Source organism: Triturus cristatus, chromosome 10, assembly GCF_964204655.1.
Source record: "Triturus cristatus chromosome 10, aTriCri1.1, whole genome shotgun sequence".
NCBI classification, from domain to species: domain Eukaryota; kingdom Metazoa; phylum Chordata; class Amphibia; order Caudata; family Salamandridae; genus Triturus; species Triturus cristatus.
This window is the reverse complement of record NC_140593.1, coordinates 1,243,396,584-1,243,420,771: the sequence shown is the minus strand read 5'-3', so window position 1 is coordinate 1,243,420,771 and position 24,188 is coordinate 1,243,396,584. Positions and strand designations below refer to the sequence as shown.

At 54.2% G+C, this 24,188-nt stretch overlaps 1 protein-coding gene across 1 annotated transcript in view; it reads right to left on the bottom strand.

Annotated features, from left to right (window-relative positions):
• LOC146797188 (semaphorin-3F-like) overlaps positions 1-24,188 on the bottom strand; it is a 670,875-nt gene that overhangs the window by 183,326 nt on the left and 463,361 nt on the right. The gene's annotated exons all lie outside the window — the stretch shown is intronic.

Genomic DNA, 24,188 nt, shown 5'->3' with positions numbered 1-24,188 from the left:
AGCCTGATAGTGAGAAATGGCGAAGCAAACGAACACATTACCAGATGGGGTAGTTCCTGGTGAAACAAAACCCCGCTAAGATGGCGAAGGAGGCGCTGTCTTTTCACAAATCGAATACCTCCATACCGGACATGACACACAAACCTAACATCTCAGGCTTCTCAGCTCCAGTGAGGACAGCTTTTGTAGCTTTACTCCAGAGTGAGCGTTGTATGAAGCTCGGCTGTTTATGACGAAACACCACCCGCTTCCCAGCTCCAGTGAGGTTGCTTTCATAGTGGCCATACCTCTCGGAGCGAGCGTCGTTGTAAGCAAGGCCGTTTGGCGCTGATGGGCAGCATAATAATAACCCAGAATGAGCCACCGCAAGGTGGTACAAAATAGCCAAATGCCACATCATCTAATTAGTGACGCTCATGAATGGATGAACGAGATTCCTACTGTCCCTACCTACTATCTAGCGAAACCACAGCCAAGGGAATGGGCTTGGTCGAATCAGCGGGGAAAGAAGCTATGTTGAGCTTGACTCTAGTCTGGCACTGTGAAGAGACATGAGAGATGTAGGATAAGTGGGAGGCCCTTGGGCCGCCGGTGAAATACCAGTAATCTTATCGTTTTTTCACTTACCCGGAGAGGCGTGTGGAAATTTAGTTCGTATCTGAACATTATCTGCGCCATCTTGTCTCTCCCCAAGCGCCACACGCAGAAAACGCGCGACGGCCATTTTAGGCACCATGGTCTCATTGCCGATCGCCAGCGCGTCCCTCAGGCGCTGCAAACATCCCCCGCGCCATAAACCCTCTCCTTCTGCGCGACCCTGCCATGGAACCACATCCCGCGCCTGACCAACACCTCCTTTCATCCCATACATGGTCATACATCCTTTTGATAACCCCCTTCCTCTGCGCCCGATTGTCCGAACCGATCCCAGGCCATCACCTAGCCCTGCGGATGCAGTTTATTGCCCCTACTGTAAGGGAAACACCTCACATCAAAGGGATTACAGTAGATCAAGGCCCCCACCCCCTGAGACCCGACCAGTCGCACACACCCCCGGGAATTGGCGGAATGTCCAGCTGTGTGATAGCCATCTCCTACTGTGGGTGGGGACTTCCACTGTAGTTATGTGTGGGAGCGGATCCGAGCCGGGGATTCCGAGGATGTTCTTTCATGTATCAAAGCAATCTCAAGAATGTGCCATGTACAATAAACCGGTAATAAATTCAAAAATGTGTGTATAAGAGACCAGGTCTCAGAGATGCAGGGAGAGCACCTCGAGACGATACCTTGCTGTCCGATCTGATGTGTTCTGCTCCGACGGAATAAAACTTTGTTTCCTGCCTTCCAGTCTCCGGCGCCTGCCTCTTTTGTTGGTTAATCATCGAATGGTATAAGAGGCGATTACCGCCGGGCAATACTTGAAAGGTTATCGACTGATACTGCCGCTACCATTTAACAATTGGCGTCCCAAACGTAGGGCCCATCAGCGACACGTGGATCCAACGGGAGAGGTCCCGACGACAGAGTGAACGACTGCAACGATCGGGAAGAGCTCCTGCCCGATAGACCCTCGTCTGGCAGCCGATCATCCGAACTTCACTGGTTCCGAGCAGACCTCTCTCGAGTGATCTACGGTCCTGACTGGGAACCATCAGGAGTGCCGCGACAAATACGGAGAGTAGAGGACGATCGGGCGCTGGAGGTGGAAGACGAGAAACTGTCCATGCGGTCCGGGTAAGGTCGTGTAACACGACAAATTGCAAAACGATTGATTGATTGATTGAAAATACTAGTATTGCTTATTTGATTGTTCTTTTTGAGATATTCGCTGCCTACAAACGGGGAAGAGTAGAAATACTCTCTCCCTTTGCAGATAGTGAAGGGTAGGTAACGCGGACTTTTGTCCCCCTTTGTAACCTGTCGTGCCTATTTTTCTCCCCACTGATTGATTGTCCGAACATTGATTGTTTTTGACGAATAGTGCTTTTTGAGATATTCTCTGTTTGCAAATAACGTAGAATAGAAATATTCTGTCTAGTCTTTGCAGATAGTGAAGGATAGGTAGTGCGGACTTTTGTCCCCCTTTGTAACCTGTCATGCCTATCTTCTCCCCACTGATTGGTAGTTGGTTCTGCCCGGACCGCTTATTAGAGATGAACCATCCGGCTCCACTGGAGGGCACCCCTAATAAGGACATGTTTACTAAATATGGACTAGTCGCTGTAGCTTATAGCAAACTATGGCATAAATATACAAAGAAGGACTCCGAAAGTCAGTGGCCACTGATGGGATCCTTTGACCATAAAATAGAAACGCTAGAAATAGCTCTACGTAGCAGTAAAACGACGCCCACTATGCTCGACAGTATCGGCATGTGGCACAAAGAAACAACGCAACGGAAAAAGAGAGAAGAAGTAAAGGCAGAAAAAGAACTACGAAAGGCAGCTCACCTTGTTGCTAGAAAGTTAGAGGAAGAAATAAAGGAGAGAAAGGAAGCTAAACAAAAACAAGAATCTGAAACATCAGGCCAGTGCCCTGTTAGGACCCCCTCTACGCTCTACCCTGAGTTGCCTTCCAAGCAACGGGCGAACGATGAATTGCTATTAGGTCCTCCGATAATCTACATGCCCCCTCCATACGCTCCCTCCCAACCTATAGTGCAGCACCCACAACCCCCGAACGCAAGCGAAAGCAGTACCAGGGCCTCGGTCCTCACGGCCTCCGCGCCGGCCGAGCCTCTTGTACTGAACACAACGTTAGCAATAACGTTAGATGACCCCGAGACGAGAAAGAAAGATTCCGCCAGAATGAATCGGCTAACAAAGGGTGAACGAGCCGGAATCGATAAGGTAGTGAGAACACTAGTAGAACGGAAGGAAAGTGAGGAATATGTGGCAGATATGTATAACTCGTATGCCGACAACCACAGACGACACTTTGTCATACGACTTTGTTATCACACTCTGAATGCCTATGAGGATAGGTACCAGGATAGAGGTCCCGAAGGCTTAGCAACCTTGTATAGAAAGGTTGATATTGGGGAAGAGGGAGAGGGCGATGTGATGGACCTCTTCACACGTACACTCGAAGTCTTCCGACATCTTAAAGAACACAGGCAGACGACCAAGACAGAAACCCCCATAGCGACTGAACCCCAGGCAGGAAAAGCTGATACCATGATGCCCATCAAGGAAGCCGCTCCTTACTGGGTCCCCCCACGAGGTCAGGGAACACACGATGACATCAACCACCAAGATGCGAAGGGAAGGGTTGTATATAACTGGGTCTATCAGCCATGGGACCGACAAGACATCCTGACCTTTAGAAAAACCCTACCCGACTTAAGAAAGAACCCGACTGCCTTTTACACAGAACTAGGTACGGCCTTAGGTTCAACTATAATGACCTTGGCGGATATCGATTTGTTCTTCGGGTTATGTCTGCCGGCTGATGTGTGGAAGCAAATCCGGAAAGTCGACCACGCTGAGCCGTTCGGATATACCTGGGTACAACTCGATACCATAGACAAGCAGCGAGAACCTGGACAGAAACCTCTAAAGGCCATATTGGAACTCCCAGATAAGATTGTTCAGAAATTAAAGACCCTAATCCCAGAAAGGAAGGTAGACTGGTCGATAGTGACGGCTTGCCGCCAGAAACCCCAGGAGGATGTATCCGAATACTTCTCTCGATTCGAGACAGTGTTTTCCGATTATAGTGGCCAGGACATGACCACTGCAACCGGACATCACCTCTTTGTCCAGAATTATGTGACGGGTCTGTCACAGGAAGTCTCCCAGAAGTTACAGACCAGCGAGAGTAGTTGGGCAGCCTTCAAACCCGCGGCTATCCTCCAGATGGCCCAGTACTACGAACACCAAAAGAATGAGAACGATAGGGCGTCCGAGAGAAAGAAAAAGGAGCTGAAGGAAAGGGTAATGATCGCACAGTTGCAAGGGGTGACCATAGGAAGGGAACCTCCCAAGGGAAACTACCAACCGACTGCTCCTAGAAAACTACCCCCTAGAGACCATGCACCCACACCCTACGCTGGACGCAGGGACTTAGACGAGAATCAGTGTGCGTTCTATAAAGGGTTCGGACACTGGAAATCCCAGTGCCCGGTCCTTCTGGATATGAACAAGAATAGGGACACAAGAGACATAGCAAACAGCCCCAGAAATAGAGGACAGGGACGAGGGTACACGAACGACACCACCAACGACAGGCCAGATAGACCAAACACCTTTGACCGCCCCCGACAGAACCAGTGCCAGCAGTCCGACTACGAAAACACCCATGACTTTGCATAGGACCGCCAGGGGCAAGGGAGGGATCCAGTCGAACTCCGTGTTGACCAGCAAGGTCCTTACGTCACTGCTAAGGTCCTGGGCACAAAGTCTCCATTTTTGGTAGACACTGGGGCGACACGTAGTGCGCTATCTAAACGGCTGATCCCAAGGGCACCCTTGTCTGGCTCACATGTAACCTCAATAGGCTTTGATGGAACGCCCTCCACTAATCCCTTGTCCGCACCAATCTCCTTTGACTTGGAAAATAACACCACTGACACGACATTTCTGCTCTCCTCCAACACCCCCGACGCCATTATTGGTCTTGATTTACTAAAACATTTCCGGGCTACCATCAGATGTTCCCCAGACGGAGTTCGAGTCATCCTGCACGATAACCCAGATCTGTTCAGGCCTTGCCTCGCACGACGTATGTTCTCCATAACCGATGCTGACCTGTCCCTACTTGACACGTTACCCACACATCTATGGGCTAAAACCGACTCAGACGTAGGACGCATGGTGATCGACCCTGTACACATAACTGCCCGACCAGACGCAATGCTCCCAAAGCTTCCACAGTATCGGATATCGCCCGAAGGCGAGAAGGCGTTGGTGGAAATCATCCAGTCCCTAGTCAATGCAGGAGTGGTAGAAGAAGTAGTTAGTAATGTTTGCAACAGCCCTATCCTACCCATTGTTAAGAAGCAAGGCGAGGGAGATGAGAAAGCATACCGCTTCATTGTCGACTTACGAGAGGTTAACAAAGTAGTCATACCTCAGTACCCCGTAGTCTCAGATATCACCACCATCCTCACCCTGATTCCGTCCACTGCCACTACCTTTACCGTTATTGATCTCAAGAACGCATTCTTTTCCATCCCCATCCACCCAGACAGCCGCTACCTTTTCGGCTTCACCTTAAAAGTCCGTTCGTACAGATTTTGTAGGGCACCACAGGGCTACACTGAGAGTCCCAGCATATATAGGCAAGCCCTCAAGAGACAACTGGATGCAGTTTAACTACCGGACGGAGTGGTGTTAATACAGTACGTCGATGATATTCTTTTGGCGGCTGACACCACTCCGCTTGCAGTCACAGCCACCATCCACCTCCTCCACTTCCTCGCGGAGAACGGTCACAAGGTCTCCAGGAAGAAGTTGCAATTCTGCCAACCCCAATTGACATACCTAGGCCACCTCCTATCCAAAGATGGGAGGAAGCTTACACCTGACCGAATTCAGACCATCCTAGAAACCCCTGTTCCCAAAACTCAGAAGCAAGTGCGGTCTCTGGTAGGCCTCACCTCCTTCTGTCGACAGTGGTTGCCAAACTTCAGTCTTATTGTAAAACCTCTGCTTTCCCTGTTGGCTAAAGATGTCCCCTTCCCCCTCCCCTGGACACCCGAATGCCAATCCTCCTTCAAAGAATTACGAGATGCCCTTTGCTCAGCACCAGTACTAGGAACCCCAGACTACACTAAACCTTTCTCCCTCTTCACCCACGAAAGGGAGGGATGCGCGTTGTCTGTTCTAACCCAGTCCATAGGTCCCAAGCAACGCCCTTGTGCCTACTTCTCTGCCACTCTTGACCCTGTAGCCAGAGCTTTGCCCGTCTGCCTTCGAGCGGTAGCCGCCGCTGCTGTCTCTATCCGACAAAGTGAGGGGATCGTGCTTTCAAACCCACTCACCGTGCTAGTACCCCATGCAGTTGACACCCTCCTGAACCAGACTAAGACTCAACACCTGACTAGCGCACGACTGACTGGTTATGAACTGACTCTGCTTGCACCCCACATCACGTTGAAACGATGCACCACTCTGAACCCAGCCACTCTGCTACCTCTCCCTGACAATAACCCCAATGCGTCCCCTATACATGACTGTGTGACCCTCACCGACGAACAGACCAAGAGTAGGGTTGACCTCCGAGATACTGCCTTCCCAGATCCTGACGGAGAGCTGTGGGTAGATGGCTCATGCATCAAGCTCCCCGACTGCACCACTTCAGCCGCCTATGCAGTCACCACGGCCCGAACAGTTGTGGAGACAGCCCGCATCACACAGCGATCCGCACAGGCGGCTGAACTGATTGCTCTCACACGAGCATGCATCCTAGCAGCGGGGACAACCGCAAACATTTACACCGACAGCCAGTACGCCTTCGGGGTGGTTCACCACTTTGGGCTCCTATGGAAGGAGAGGGGATTCCTGACTTCCCATGGCACACCCATCCTACATGGAGATCTAGTCTCCGCTCTGACCGAAGCAGTCCTCCTCCCCACACGGCTAGCTGTGATCAAATGCCAGGCACACAAAAAGGTGACGGACATTATAGGACAGGGAAATGCGCTGGCTGACATCACTGCCCGAACCACAGCCGAGAATAGGTCAACAACACGCATGTACGTGACCAGGTCACAAACTGAAAAATGGAAGAATGCTAGGGAAACCATTAGAGACATACAATTGGCCAGCTCACCACACGAATTGACTGAATGGGCACGGGTGGGATTGAAAGACGATGAAGGCTGCTGGCGAACTAGAGACACGAACAAATGGTTGCTACCTGACTCATACCTGATTCCCATGCTGACCATGACACACTCCCCCGCACACATAGGGTCTGCCCCCATGATTGAACTCATCTCCAAAGTCTGGCACAACGAGAAAATCCCAGACTCAGCTAAACGCCTAGTCCAACAATGTCTGATATGCCTCCAACCCAACCCTGGTAAAGGAACTGCTGTACCCGGGGAGGGTTTGGGGTTCCTAGTCACCCCTTTGAGGTCCTACAGATGGACTACATTCAGTTAGAAAGGTGCCAAACCCTGAAGTACGTGCTTGTCGTTGTGTGCACCTTCAGCAAATGGGTGGAAGCCTACCCAACCCGCGACAACACCGCTATGACTACCGCAAAAGTACTACTGAAAGAATTCTTCCCCCGTTACGGCCTTTGTCGAATTTTGTGGAGCGACAACGGCCCCCACTTCATAGCCGAAGTTATCCAACTCACCTTAAAAGGGTTGGGTGTAAAACAGAAGTTTCATGCGGTCTTCAACCCCCAATCTGCAGGCTTGGTTGAGCGACATAATGCCACATTGAAACTCAAACTAGCCAAAATAGTTGCCACCACAGGACTGAAATGGCCAGACGCCCTCCCACTAGCATTGCTATCAATGCGTTCCACTCCTACCAAACACCACTTAACCCCCTACGAGGTCGTCTTCGGGCGACCCATGAACCTTTGGACAGCACCAAAACCAGCATCCATTCACGACGTCCCGGACGTCCTCATGTCTGACTATCTGTACAATCTAACTAAAACGTTGTCTGTTATCCATCAGCAGGTGCTGCAAGCCATTCCCGATGCTTCCAGGGGCCCCGGACACGACATCCAACCCGGTGACTTTGTCCTAGTGCGCAACTTCCAGCGCACCAAGAGTCTGGAGCCCCGGTGGACGGGCCCCCTGCAAGTCCTGATCTCCACCCGAACAGCTCTTCGAGTGGAGGGGAAACTTAATTGGCTGCATGCACACCACTGCAAGAAGGTATCATCGACCCTGACGACCACCGACAACATCACCGCCCAAGAGGAACTTCTGGACAAAGACCGACCATCCCTGAACTGCTACCCGAATACAGAGACACTTGAATTGACTGAATATCCCGATCCCACTGTGCCATCCAAAGAAGGGTATAACCTACGACGAAAGGAGGGAACTTCGGCTAAGCAGACCACGAACTAAGTTGAAATCTCAGAGCGGTAGCCTAATCACCTCAAAGGCCTCCAGGAGAGAAACTAAACAAAGTCTGTGGTTCTGCCCGCTACCGAGTCCCTTGAAGGTGATGGAAGCGCCCGACATGAAGATGATGGAAGCAACCGGACGTCCGAAGATCCACTACAAAAACCCAAAGACTGACAAAATGCACAGCTCAAAGACTATTGCACTTTTTATTACCCTTCTCCTTTGCCTCCTTCTCATGGTCACTTTCTGGATCATGGAAGAAAACGCACCCGCCCATAAGACATTGCTGACCACTGCTCAACCCACCACCATGAAAGAACACCATCTGATTTCACTTTCACCCCAACTCCGAGAAAGACGTAAGGAGTTCTGGAATAACTCTTTTGTGCAACTGCTCCACCAACACAATCTTGCCGCCAATGCCACTAACTGCTGGATCTGTGGATTGCTACCACATGCCACTGGACATTCTATCCCTTTCCGAAAGGTTGGGGAGGCACCTGCTACATCGCTTTTATCCTTCCTCCAACATATGTGGCTCCAGCAAACCATCACCGGCAGAAACGTGCAAAGGACATTGTACAAGCCGACTCCACTGGAGCACAGTTCATGGATGCAGTAAAGGGACTTGTTCCACTGTGGGGTCCAATGGCAAACAGCCGTGCCATCCGGCACCTAACCCAGGCAGTCGAAACCACAATGAACATTACAGCCGGCATCCTCACCAACAACACCGCTGAGCTTCAGGCCGTCCGCCTGGTAGCTCTTCAGAACCGCCTCGTTCTAGACGTGGTTCTGGCTGATCGTGGAGGAGCATGCCGCATCATTGGGTCCAGCTGTTGTACCTACGTACCAGATAACTCACCCTCAGTCTACAAAGCGATCAAACACCTCCACAGACTTTCCGCAGAGGTTCATCAGGAGCAAGAAGGATGGTCGCTTGGGAGTTGGTTTTGGGACACTATTAAAAGTTGGGGGTGGAGGTTGTTTACATTTATCATGATACCAATTGTGATACTGTGTGGGTGCTGTCTGGGGATTCAGTGCTTGCCACCTTTATGTTCACTTTTCACGAACTACATCTGCCCTAAGACTCTGAACTTTGAAGCAGAACGAATGAAAGCCCTGTACGAAGTAGAAGTACGTGGTATTATGGGGATAGATCCGAACTAAACAAGCTGGCGAGATATGTTAAAAGGGAGGACTGTGGAAATTTAGTTCGTATCTGAACATTATCTGCGCCATCTTGTCTCTCCCCAAGCGCCACACGCAGAAAACGCGCGACGGCCATTTTAGGCACCATGGTCTCATTGCCGATCGCCAGCGCGTCCCTCAGGCGCTGCAAACATCCCCCGCGCGCCGGCCACCCCCCCCGCTCTCTCATACATGGGCCATAAACCCTCTCCTTCTGCGCGACCCTGCCATGGAACCACATCCCGCGCCTGACCAACACCTCCTTTCATCCCATACATGGTCATACATCCTTTTGATAACCCCCTCCCTCTGCGCCCGATTGTCCGAACCGATCCCAGGCCATCACCTAGCCCTGCGGATGCAGTTTATTGCCCCTACTGTAAGGGAAACACCTCACATCAAAGGGATTACAGTAGATCAAGGCCCCCACCCCCTGAGACCCGACCAGTCGCACACACCCCCGGGAATTGGCGGAATGTCCAGCTGTGTGGTAGCCATCTCCTACTGTGGGTGGGGTGGGGACTTCCACTGTAGTTATGTGTGGGAGCGGATCCGAGCCGGGGATTCCGAGGATGTTCTTTCATGTATCAAAGCAATCTCAAGAATGTGCCATGTACAATAAACCGGTAATAAAGTCAAAAATGTGTGTATGAGACCAGGTCTCAGAGATGAAGGGAGAGCACCTCGAGACGATACCTTGCTGTCCGATCTGATGTGTTCTGCTCCGACGGAATAAAACTTTGTTTCCTGCCTTCCAGTCTCCGGCGCCTGCCTCTTTTGTTGGTTAATCATCGAATGGTATAAGAGGCGATTACCGCCGGGCAATACTTGAAAGGTTATCGACTGAAACTGCCGCTACCATTTAACAGGCGGGGGGGCAAGCCCCATGTCTGCCCGCCGGGCTTGACCCGCTCCGGGTACAGTGGCAGGTGGGGAGTTTGACTGGGGCGGTACACCTGTCAAACGATTACGCAGGTGTCCTAAGGCGAGCTCAGGGAGGACAGAAACCTCCCGCGGAGCAGAAGGGCTAAAGCTCGCTTGATCTCGATTTTCAGTATGAATACAGACCGTGACAGTGGGGCCTCACGATCCTTCTGACTTTTTGGGTTTCAAGCAGGAGGTGTCAGAAAAGTTACCACAGGGATAACTGGCTTGTGGCGCCAAGCGCTCATAGCGACGTCGCTTTTTGATCCTTCGATGTCGGCTCTTCCTATCATTGTGAAGCAGAATTCACCAAGCGTTGGATTGTTCACCCACTAATAGGGAATGTGAATGGGGTTTACACCGTTGTGAGACAGGTTAGTTTTACCCTACTGATGATGTGTTGTTGCAATAGTAATCCTGCTCAGTACGAGAGGAACCGCAGGTTCAGACATTTGGTGTATGTGCTTGGCTGAGGAGCCAATGGGGCGAAGCTACCATCTGTGGGATTATGAATAAACGCCTCTAAGTCAGAATCCCCCCTAAACCGTAACGATACCGCAGTGCCGTTGTGCCTCGGTTGGCCTGGGATAGCCGGCCTCTCTCGGGGGGCCGGTGTGTAGAGCTGCTCGCTTGGGGACCGGAGCGCGGACGGAAGGGGGCCGCCTCCATCGCCCTTAGTGCACCGCATGTTCGTGGGGCACCCGGTGCTAAATCATTCGTAGACGACCTGATTCTGGGTCAGGGTTTCGTAAGTAGTAGAGCAGCTACCTTGATGTGATCTATTGAAAGTCATCCTCTGAGCCAAGCTTTTATCTCCCCGTGCATGGGTGCCCGCGGACGCCCTCCTCCACCACACCCAGGAGTGGGTCCCTCTGCCAGCGGGCCGGCAGGAGGGACACAGAAAGGGTTAATGCGGGCCAGTGGGAGGCCGCCTCCGCCACGTGCTCACCGGCATGGGGGCCTCCCCCTCCCATCCCTGCCCCACCCGGGTGCGGGGATGGAGGCCACCGTCCCTCGCGGGTCAGTAGGGTGACCGGATGGCCTAGGCCGGGCCTCCCCCTTCCCGATGCTCCCGGGCAATTTGAGCAGGGAGGCGAGCAGCGGCAGCCCCGTGGAAGGAGCCTCTCGAGCAGCTGCCTCGGAGTGCCTCGCCACCCTCGCCGGACTGCAAGGGCGACTGGGTAGGACACCCTCCCAGGCCATGTGAGCGCTGGGTGGTCCCGGGCCATCTAGTCGCCTGGCTGCGCGACCAGATGGCCCTGGGGCCGGGCGACCAGATGGCCCTGGGGGCCGGGTGACCAGATGGCCCTGCGGGCCGGGTGACCAGATGGGCCGGGTGACCAGATGGCCCTGCGGGCCGGGTGACCAGATGGCCTTGCGGGCCAGGTGACCAGATGGCCGTGCGGGCTGGGTGACCAGATGGCCGGCCTGCCAGCCGGCCGGGCTATCTCCAACTTTTGTCCTTCCACAGAATTCTGTAAGCCCCCACTACATGGGGGCTTAATAGTCGAGAAAAATGGGCTCCCCATGCAGGCCGTCGGTGAGAGGACATGGCCTGGGCTTAACCCTACGTGGTTCCAGGCTAGGGTCCGGGCGCTGGGGACGGGGGTCCACCCGGGCCTAGGGAGGCTCTCCCCGGCCTGGCTAGGGTCCGGAAGCTGGCACCGGGCCCAGGGCTTGAGCTCCGTCTGGCAGGCCCCGGGGTGCGTGAGCCCCCCATCCTGCAAGCCATCGGAGGGTCCGGGCGCTGTGGACGGGGGTCCATCGGGGCCAGGGGAGGCTCTCCCCGGCCTGGCTAAGGCTCAGAAGCTGGGACAGGCCCCGGGGCTTGAGCTCTGCCTGGCGGGCCCAGGGGTGTGGTAGCCCCCCATTCTGCAAGTCATTGGAGGGTCCGGGCGTTGGGGACGGGGGTCCACCGGGGCCTGGGGAGGCTCTCCCCGGCCTGGCTAGGGTTCGGAAGCTGGGACCCCACCATGAGCATCGCAGCGCCATGCCCACCCCCTAGCCCCCCCCCCCCCCCCCGCACCGCGGCAGAATTCGCGCCACAGGAAGGGGTTATGATATAGTTCATTCATTTGTGTTTCTTTATGTCCATGAAACACTTTGATTCTCTGTGTTACCTCCAGGATCACCCGCGGATGACTCGGGGTTAATCCAGTTTTTGGCCACGTGTTTCACCACCAAGGCGCACAGTGCTGAGAAGCCACATGGACTCGACACACTGTCCTGGCACTGGTGACAGAGGCACACAGGTCCACACGGGCACCTCCCAAGGAGCCTGGACCACTGAAGAGCCGGTGGGAGCCGGTGGGGCTGGGGAGAGCCAGTACAGGATAAGGAAGAGTTCCGCCTAGGCAGAATCACTGGAGCAGAGACGCTTCTATGAGCCCGGGGTCCCCTCAAACACACGTAAAGCTGGACAGAGCCAGTCACGCGTCAGGACAGGGCCGCTCCTCTCAGTGGTCAGCAGGGTTGGGACGGAGCCAGTCACGCATCAGGGCAGCTCCTCTCAGTGGTCAGCAGGGTTGGGACAGAGCCAGCCACCGGTCAGGGCAGCTCCTCTCAGTGGTCAGCAGGGTTGGGACAGAGCGAGTCATGCGTCAGGACAGGGCAGCTCCTCTCAGTGGTCAGCAGGGTTGCGAAAGAGTCAGTCACGGGTCCGGGCCGCTCCTCTCAGTGCTCAGCAGGATTGGGACAGAGCAAGTCACGGGTCAGGACAGGGCAGCTCCTCTCAGTGATCAGCAGGGTTGGGACAGAGCGAGTCACGCGTCAGGACAGGACAGCTCCTCTCAGTGGTCAGCGGGATTGGGACGGAGCCAGTCACCGGTCAGGGCAGCTCCTCTTAGTGGTCAGCAGGGTTGGGACAGAGCCAGTCACGTGTAAGGACAGGGCAGCCCCTCTCAGTGGTCAGCAGGGTTGCGACGGAGTCAGTCACGGGTCAGGGCAGCTCCTGTCAGTGCTCAGCAGGTTTGGGACAGAGTCGGTCACGCATAAGGGCAGCTTCTCTCAGTGGTCAGCAGGGTTGGGACAGAGTCAGTCCCGCATGAAGGGCAGCTCTTCTCAGTTGTCAGCAGGGGTGTTAACTGACTTCGCCCTCCAGCTCAAACGGCTATTGAAAGCAACGGCCTGTCGAGAGCCCCGCATGCTCCCTATAGTCTATTTCCCAGCGCCTTGAAGCCACCGAGTTCGAGACGCTATCACTGTCAGACTCTCCCTCGCTTCACATTGAAGTTAAAACAAGTTAATAAGGCGAGAGGCCGGGTTCATTCCTGACGTGTCTGTGCAAGCGAGCACACGAGGACTCTTATCACAGGGTGCGCCGGGAGAGCGCACCTGGGGGCGTTCATGCGTCACACGGGCCTCCAGGTCGTATCTGGGGAGGACCTGGGCTGACACCCCCTCTGCATGCCCCGGGAGCCGCGCTCTGTGCGCAGGATCACGGCCTCCGCGCAGTCTGCGCCAGGAGCCGAGCCCCAGTGGACGCAGAAAACCGCTAGATGGCGCCCGCGCTGGGATAACATGATTTGTTTAATGTTTTATAGCGCGAACTCGTCCCGATGGTCTTGGAGCGCTTTACATGAGCACCAGTCACATTACTCACGGACACATTTATGTTTTTTAGGCACAGTTGGTGTTTTTAAGTGATGCGCCCCGAGTCTCCGGATGTTAAGCCCACGGCGAGACCCCCGGCTCCAGGGCCGGAAGAGGCTCCCTCTGTCACATGAACCATCCTAATGGGATTTGCTCTTTGGATGCGCGCGGCCCGCGGCGCACAGAAACAGCAAGACTGAGGAGACAGACACGACTTGTCCTCGTTGCACCCCCTTAAGACCAGGGTCTGTGGCTCTGCCCCATTCACGCAACCTTGAAAATACGGGGCAGCGTCAAAAAACAATGGGCGCTGCAAACACCCCTCGCACGCCCCTTCCATGCTAAGCGCTGCGAGAATAGAGGCAGCGTCAGCCGCTTTGTAAATAAGGCGAAGGGGTTAAAAATGTGAAGTTCTGGTGGCAATCACCGCATTTAAATACCCCCAAGGGTCCCTTGGCTGCCCCCTGTTCTGAGCTCCAGGGACCAACCAGCTCCAGAGGCCTCCCTGCAACTGACCAGCTGCCCTGTTGCAACTGGACCTATCTGGAGCGGCGCCTGGACCTGGCGGGGGCAGAGTCTCGGCCCGGGTCATCCCTTTGCTTCCCAGTGGGCAGTGCCCCCCCCCCCCCCCCCCCCCCTTAGGGCGGGAATCTACAGATCGGAACTTTAGAAGGGTTTACCACAACACCCTGTGGGTGACTCCAACACCCTGCGAGTGACTCCCAACGCCCTGTGAGTGACTCCAACACCCTGTGAGTGACTCCAACAACCCGTGAGTGACTCCAACACCCTGTGAGAGACTCCAACACCCTGTGAGTGACTCCAACAACCCGTGAGTGACTCCAACAACCCGTGAGTGACTCCAACACCCTGTGAGAGACTCCAAAACACCCTGCGAGTGACTCCAACACCCTGTGAGAGACTCCAACACCCTGTGAGTGACTCCAACACCCTGTGAGAGACTCCAACACCCTGTGAGAGACTCCAACACCCTGACTCCAACACCCTGTGAGTGACTCCAACACCCTGTGAGCGACTCACACCCTGACTCCAACACCCTGTGAGTGACTCCAACACCCAGTGAGTGACTCCAACACCCTGACTCCAACACCCTGTGAGTGACTCCAACACCCTGTGAGTGATTCACACCCTGACTCCAACACCCTGTGAGAGACTCCAACACCCTGTGAGTGACTCCAACACCCTGTGAGTGACTCCAACACCCTGTGAGTGACTCCAACGCCCTGTGAGTGACTCCCAACACCCTGTGAGTGACTCCCAACGCCCTGTGAGTGACTCCAACACCCTGTGAGAGACTCCAACACCCTCTGAGAGACTCCAACACCCTATGAGTGACTCCAACACCCTGACTCCAACACCCTGTGAGTGACTCCAACATCCTGTGAGTGACTCCCAACGCCCTGTGAGTGACTCCAACGCCCTGTGAGTGACTCCAACACCATGTGAGTGACTCCAACATCCCCTTAAGTGACTCCAACACCCTGTGAGTGACTCCAACACCCCTGACAATTGTAATAAGGTAATTGTCACAATGAATGTCTATTTCAGGAGGCAAAACCAAAATTTGTCTAAAAAAGCACAGTGTACCACAATAGATGATTATAAATAAACTTTTTTCTTTATTATAAAGAAATTATGATTTGTAATATAAAAATATTTTGTTTGGCCATATACAATCACAGATTAAAAAGAGGAATACATTTTTCCAATATGTAAAAATAATCAAATTTGTTTGTGATTATTTTTGTTATTATTGTTGAATTAATACACCATGGAATTTGTGTATAATGATCACAAACATTAAATTGTTAAAACAGTAACAAGGTGTTGGACCCGGCCTCGTGGCATGGTCCTTACCCCCGTGGATTGTGCCCGTTCCCCGCCCCGGCCTTCACGGGCCACCCTTCTGAACGGCACCACGGCCCTTCATCCTGAGCTGCACGAGGTCGCATACCCCTCGTGGCTCCGCCATCTTGTTGGCACCCACGTGACTCTGTGCACCAGCCAGCGCGACCCCGCTCAACCCGGCCTCGACCCCAGCGAAGCCCCGACATCGAGGCACCACGAACTGGCCAGGGGGTGCCGCAGGAACCATTCATCGCCCCCGGCGGAGGACAGTATCGATGGGACCCCCAACTGTCCTCCCCTCTCGAGGTGTGATCGCCCTGCAACTCCCCTGGGCCTGGCGCCTCTCCTGCTGGGCGTCTGGCCACCTCCACCCGGCCTCTCCGCCCCCACCGGGCGCCTGGGTCCGGACATCAAAGGGCTCCAGACCTATATCTGGGGCAACCCCGCCACAGATCGGCAGTTGTATCCCGGAGTCGAGAGCCCTGCTGATTGATTCGCGGCTGACCCTACGGAGAAGAACTCTTGTCGGAACCATCACGAGCCCTGCTGACTGTGTCGCGGCTCCGTCTTGTGAACACTTTGAAGCCACCTGGAACATTGGAGCCCTGCTGACGCTGTCGCGGCCCAACCTCGCTGAAACCTCCCTCGGAGCCCTGCTGACGACGTCGCGGCTCGAGCTGAGCAGAAACCATCTTGAGAGCCCTGCTGATTGGATCGCGGCTCTCCACGAACTGTACGCCAGAGCCCTGCTGACGCAGTCGCGGCTCGACCCCTCCGAGATCCGGAGGTCCTCCAGCTTGAGGATAAGAACTGGGCCCCAGGTACCCTCGTACCGCACTCCTGCCAAAGACTGTCCCGCTACCCCTACCCTTCCAAAGAGACACTGAGACTTTTGGTGGATCCCTCGATCCCTTCGTGTAAATATTGACCTCGTATCCTTTTTATTGCTGATAAAGAATTGCTTGTCTTGAGACAACCTCCTTGAGTCCTGTGTGGTGGTGTTACTGTGCTAGTACGTGATAGGAGAAGGATCTCTCAGGAGACTTCTCGGCAGCGCTCGGCTACTTCGTACAGTGTGAGGGCCCCCCTTGGTGGTCTCGCCGACTCCTCGGGGTCCGCCTTCCAACACAAGGCAAAAAGTCAAACAGTACAAAAAAATGTGATGCGGCAGTAGATTGTCTTCGACGCGCGTTTCGGCGCACTGGCGCCTTCGTCAGGAAAGCCACAAAAATGTTTTTCTGATGACTAAGGAGAAAATTCTCGTGTCTTTTCAAGCAAATTCTATTGCCAAAATCATATATATATAATCACTTATGACGGCGGAAATAGTTGCCAATCTTCCTAGTTGTATACGGTTTATGTATATAGAGCCAAATGGAGAGGCAGCAAGGAGAACCCAATGATGTCTGCCTAACACTGAAATTAATGTAAGTGATGTAGACACATCTTTTTCTTTTCGTTGATTATCGAAAAAATCCAATGTTTTGTTCTTTATCACGTTTGGTCTCGTAGTTGAAGATTCTCATGCGGGCACAAAGCGCCTCCAAAATTCACCTCTTCTCGGCTTTAGGGATTTCCGCTAACAAACGCAAATTCCATGGTGTATTAATTCAACAATAATAACAAAAAGAATTCATTGTGACAATTACCTTATTACAATTGCCTTGGAAGTTATTACCTACTATGCTTGTTGCCCTGTCCTAGGAATTGATATATATACTCTACAGGGGGTCCTTGATATTTTCAAAGAATCCAACACCCCTGACTCCAACACCCAGTGAGTGACTCCAACACCCAGTGAGTGACTCCAACACCCAGTGAGAGACTCCAACACCCAGTGAGAGACTCCAACACCCTGTGAGAGACTCCAACACCCTGTGAGTGACTCCAACACCCTGTGAGTGACTCCAACACCCTATGAGAGACTCCAACACCCTATGACTGACTCCAACACCCTGACTCCAACACCCTGTGAGTGACTCCAACAACCCTGACTCCAACACCCTGTGAGTGACTCAAACACCTTGTCAGTGACTCCACGCCCTGTGAGTGACTCCAACACCCTGTGAGAGACTCCAATACCCTATGAGTGACTCCAACACCCTGACTCCAACACCCTGTGAGTGACTCCAACACCCTGACTCCAACACCCAGTGAGAGACTCCAACACCCTGTGAGAGACTCCAACATCCCCTTAAGTGACTCCAACACCCTGTGAGTAACTCCAACACCCTGTGAGAGACTCCAACACCCTATGACTGACTCCAACACCCTGACTCCAACACCCTGTGAGTGACTCCAACAACCCTGACTCCAACACCCTGTGAGTGACTCAAACACCTTGTCAGTGACTCCACGCCCTGTGAGTGACTCCAACACCCTGTGAGAGACTCCAATACCCTATGAGTGACTCCAACACCCTGACTCCAACACCCTGTGAGTGACTCCAACACCCTGACTCCAACATCCTGTGAGTGACTCCCAACGCCCTGTGAGTAACTCCAACACCCTGTGAGTGACTCCAACATCCCCTTAAGTGACTCCAACACCCTGTGAGTGACTCCAACACCCTGTGAGTGACTCCAACACCCCTGACTCCAACACCCTGTGAGTGACTCCAACACCTTGTCAGTGACTCCACGCCCTGTGAGTGACTCCAACACCCTGTGAGTGACTCCAACACCCTGACTCCAACACCCTGTGAGTGACTCCCAACGCCCTGTGAGTGACTCCAACACCCTGTGAGTGACTCCAACACCCTGACTCCAACACCCTGTGAGTGACTCCAACACCCTGTGAGTGACTCCAACACCCTGACTCCAACACCCTGTGAGTGACTTCCAACGCCCTGTGAGTGACTCCAACACCCTGTGAGTGACTCCAACATCCCCTTAAGTGACCCCAACACCCTGTGAGTGACTCCAACACCCCTGACTCCAATACCCTGTGAGTGACTCCAACACCCTGTCAGTGACTCCCACGCCCTGTGACTCCAACACCCTGTGAGTGACTCCAACACCCTGACTCCAACACCCTGTGAGAGACTCCAACACCCTATGAGTGACTCCAACACCGAGACTCCAACACCCTGTGAGTGACTCCAACACCCTGTGAGAGACTCCAACACCCTATGAGAGACTCCAACACCATATGAGAGACTCCAACACCCTATGAGAGACTCCAACACCCTATGAGTGACTCCAACACCCTGACTCCAACACCCTGTGAGTGACTCCAACACCCCTGACTCCAACACCCTGTGAGTGACTCAAACACCTTGTCCGTGACTCCACGCCCTGTGAGTGACTCCAACACCCTGTGAGTGACTCCAACACCCTGTGAGTGACTTCAACAACCCGTGAGTGACTCCAACAACCCGTGAGTGACTCCAACACCCTGTGAGTGACTCGTTTGGTCTCGTAGTTGAAGATTCTCATGCGGGCACAAAGCGCCTCCAAAATTCACCTCCTCTCGGCTTTAGGGATTTCCGCTAACAAACGCAAATTCCATGGTGTATTAATTCAACAATAATAACAAAAAGAATTCATTGTGACAATTACCTTATTACAATTGCCTTGGAAGTTATTACCTACTATGCTTGTTGCCCTGTCCTAGGAATTGATATATATACTCTACAGGGGGTCCTTGATATTTTCAAAGAATCCAACACCCCTGACTCCAACACCCTGTGAGTGACTCCAACACCCTGTGAGAGACCAACACCCTATGAGTGACTCCAACACCGAGACTCCAACACCCTGTGAGTGACTCCAACACCCTGTGAGAGACTCCAACACCCTATGAGAGACTCCAACACCCTATGAGAGACTCCAACACCCTATGAGAGACTCCAACACCCTATGAGAGACTCCAACACCCTATGAGTGACTCCAACACCCTGACTCCAACACCCTGTGAGTGACTCCAACACCCCTGACTCCAACACCCTGTGAGAGACTCCAACACCCTATGAGAGACTCCAACACCCTATGAGAGACTCCAACACCCTATGAGAGACTCCAACACCCTATGAGTGACTCCAACACCCTGACTCCAACACCCTGTGAGTGACTCCAACACCCCTGACTCCAACACCCTGTGAGTGACTCCAACACCCTGACTCCAACATCCTGTGAGTGACTCCCAACGCCCTGTGAGTGACTCCAACACCCTGTGAGTGACTCCAACACCTTGTCAGTGACTCCACGCCCTGTGAGTGACTCCAACACCCTGTGAGTGACTCCAACACCCTGACTCCAACACCCTGTGAGTGACTCCCAACGCCCTGTGAGTGACTCCCAACGCCCTGTGAGTGACTCCAACACCCTGTGAGTGACTCCAACACCCTGTGAGTGACTCCAACACCCTGAGAGTGGCTCCAACACCCTGACTCCAACACCCTGTGAGTGACTCCCAACGCCCTGTGAGTGACTCCAACACCCTGTGAGTGACTCCAACATCCCCTTAAGTGACTCCAACACCCTGTGAGTGACTCCAACACCCCTGACTCCAATACCCTGTGAGTGACTCCCAACGCCCTGTGAGTGACTCCAACACCCTGTGAGTGACTCCAACACCCTGTGAGTGACTCCAACAACCCGTGAGTGACTCCAACAACCCGTGAGTGACTCCAACACCCTGTGAGTGACTCGTTTGGTCTCGTAGTTGAAGATTCTCATGCGGGCACAAAGCGCCTCCAAAATTCACCTCTTCTCGGCTTTAGGGATTTCCGCTAACAAACGCAAATTCCATGGTGTATTAATTCAACAATAATAACAAAAAGAATTCATTGTGACAATTACCTTATTACAATTGCCTTGGAAGTTATTACCTACTATGCTTGTTGCCCTGTCCTAGGAATTGATATATATACTCTACAGGGGGTCCTTGATATTTTCAAAGAATCCAACACCCCTGACTCCAACACCCTGTGAGAGACTCCAACACCCTGTGAGAGACTCCAACACCCTGTGAGTGACTCCAACACCCTGTGAGTGACTCCAACAACCCGTGAGTGACTCCAACACCCTGTGAGAGACTCCAACACCCTGACTCCAACACCCTGTGAGAGACTCCAACACCCTGTGAGAGACTCCAACACCCTATGAGTGACTCCAACACCGAGACTCCAACACCCTGTGAGTGACTCCAACACCCTGTGAGAGACTCCAACACCCTATGAGTGACTCCAACACCCTGACTCCAACACCCTGTGAGAGACTCCAACACCCTGTGAGAGACTCCAACACCCTGTGAGAGACTCCAACACCCTGTGAGAGACTCCAGCACCCTGTGAGAGACTCCAACACCCTGTGAGAGACTCCAACACCCTGTGAGTGACTCCAACACCCTATGAGAGACTCCAACACCCTATGAGTGACTCCAACACCCTGACTCCAACACCCTGTGAGTGACTCCAACACCCCTGACTCCAACACCCTGTGAGTGACTCCCAACGCCCTGTGAGTGACTCCCAACGCCCTGTGAGTGACTCAAACACCTTGTCAGTGACTCCACGCCCTGTGAGTGACTCCAACACCCTGTGAGAGACTCCAATACCCTATGAGTGACTCCAACACCCTGACTCCAACATCCTGTGAGTGACTCCCAACGCCCTGTGAGTGACTCCAACACCCTGTGAGTGACTCCAACATCCCCTTAAGTGACTCCAACACCCTGTGAGTGACTCCAACACCCCTGACTCCAACACCCTGTGAGTGACTCCAACACCTTGTCAGTGACTCCAACACCCTGTGAGTGACTCCAACACCCTGTGAGTGACTCCAACACCCTGACTCCAACACCCTGTGAGTGACTCCCAACGCCCTGTGAGTGACTCCAACACCCTGTGAGTGACTCCAACACCCTGACTCCAACACCCTGTGAGTGACTCCAACACCCTGTGAGTGACTCCAACACCCTGACTCCAACACCCTGTGAGTGACTCCCAACGCCCTGTGAGTGACTCCAACACCCTGTGAGTGACTCCAACATCCCCTTAAGTGACTCCAACACCCTGTGAGTGACTCCAACACCCCTGACTCCAATACCCTGTGAGTGACTCCAACACCCTGTCAGTGACTCCCACGCCCTGTGACTCCAACACCCTGTGAGTGACTCCAACACCCTGACTCCAACACCCTGTGAGTGACTCCCAACGCCCTGTGAGTGACTCCAACACCCTGTGAGTGACTCCAACACCCTGTGAGTGACTCCAACAACCCGTGAGTGACTCCAACAACCCGTGAGTGACTCCAACACCCTGTGAGTGACTCCAACACCCTGTGAGTGACTCCAACACCCCTGACTCCAACACCCTGTGAGTGACTCCAACACCCTGTGAGAGACTCCAACACCCTGTGAGAGACTCCAACACCCTGTGAGAGACTCCAACACCCTGTGAGTGACTCCAACACCCTGACTCCAACACCCTGTGAGTGACTCCAACACCCTGTGAGTGACCCCAACACCCTGTGAGTGGCTCCAACACCCTGTGAGTGACTCCAACACCCTGTGAGTGGCTCCAACACCCTGTGAGTGGCTCCAACACCCTGTGAGTGGCTCCAACACCCTGCGAGTGGCTCCAACACCCTGCGAGTGACTCCAACACCCTGACTCCAACACCCTGTGAGTGACTCCAACACCCTGTGAGTGGCTCCAACACCCTGTGAGTGGCTCCAACACCCTCCGAGTGAATCCAACACCCTGACTCCAACACCCTGTGAGTGACTCTGAGTGACTCCAACACCCTGTGAGTGACTGAGTGACTCCAACACCCTGCGAGTGACTCCATCACCCTGTGAGTGACTCCCACGCCCTGTGAGTGACTCCAACACCCTGTGAGTGACTCCCACGCCCTGTGAGTGACCCCAACACCCTGTGAGTGACCCCAACACCCTGTGAGTGACCCCAACACCCTGTGAGTGACTCCAACACCCTGTGAGTGACTCCAACACCCTGCAAGTGACCCCAACACCCTGCAAGTGAATCCAACACCCTGTGAGTGACTCACACCCTGACTCCAACACCCTGCAAGTGACTCCAACACCCTGTGAGTGACTCCAATACCCTGTGAGTGACCCCCGCCCTTTGATGCTGCCCCCGGGATCATGCCGTCCGGCGCTGGCACATCTGCTTGATTCCCACATACTTCCCCTGCTGTGGGGGGGCACAGCTGTGGGGTATTTTAGGCAGCGCTTAAGCCCAGGGAAGCCACCCCGCTTTGGGGGGATGCATGAAGGCGCCAGAAGGCCCGGAGCGCCCTAAGGCCGCGTTAATCGCTGCTGATGTCAGGCCTTAGGTGGGCATTACCCACCAGACATGGCGGCTCTGAGGGGCTGCACAATACACTGGTTACCTCAGGGTCCAGCCGCGACCAGCGCCTGCCCTATCAGCACCCCCGGCGGGTGGGGGTTCTGCCATAGCGCTGCCTGAGGGCCGGGCCAGTGAACCACAGGCGCCCACTGGACCAGTCCGGCCCTGTCCCTGCGGTGGCCAGGACCCCTCAGTGCACAGTGAACACCACCACCTCCCTGTGTGCTCCATGCACCCCTGTGGACTGACGTCACCCACTTCTCTTTGGGCTCCATGCACCCCTGCCCACTGACGTCACCCACCACCCTGTGGCTTCCATGCACCCCTGTCCACTGACGTCACCCACCTCCCTGAGGGCTCCATGCACCCGTGACGTCACCCACCTCCCTGTGGACTCCATGCACCCCTGTCCACTGACGTCACCCACCTCCCTGTGGACTCTATGCATCCCTGTGGACTGACGTCACCCACCACCCTGTGGGCTCTATGCACCTCTGTCCACTGACGTCACACACCTCCCTGAGGACTCCATGCACCCCTGTCCACTGACGTCACCCACCTCCCTGTGGACTCCATGCACCCCTGTCCACTAACGTCACCCACCTCCCTGACGGCTCCATGCACCCCTGACGTCACCCACCTCCCTGAGGGCTCCGAGGGGCCCTCGCTCCGCCCCTTCAGCTCTCTCTCTTCTCGTTCAAACTTGAACTGTCCTCAGACCTTGGCCTTCCTCCTCCTCGTGCCCTTGAGATGTCCTCTGAGTCTGACCTTTTGCAGCCTCCTTCACCCTCCACAGGCCTCTGAGGGCTTCCATGCCCCCCCCCCCCCCCGCCCGGCCCTCTTCAGCCTTGCTCGCCGCACTGCAGGCTGTCCCAGGGCACGCCAACCTGCCCTGTCCACATGGTCCCTTCCCTGTCCAAGTGCCGCCGTCTCGCTCTCCTGTGGTCCTCTCCTGTCCCCTCTGGTTATCAGGGGCCCTTCTCTCCCCCCCCCTCCTCCTCCTCTTGCTTGGACCGCTACTAAGCAGTTAAATGACCCCACCCCCACTTGCCACAAAAACCGTGGAATCCATGGTTTGGTGAAACCGCCAGCGGCTGGATCTGATCTGGGGTCTTCTGGGGGAGGGGGCAGTTGGTGGGGGCTTAAACCATCGCAGGGATGCACCTGTGGCCCGACAGGTGAAACCAGTGACCTCCAAACCTCCGGCTGTCCCTGCGGCTTATAAACCTCCCGGCCACCTGCAGTCTTCAGACGA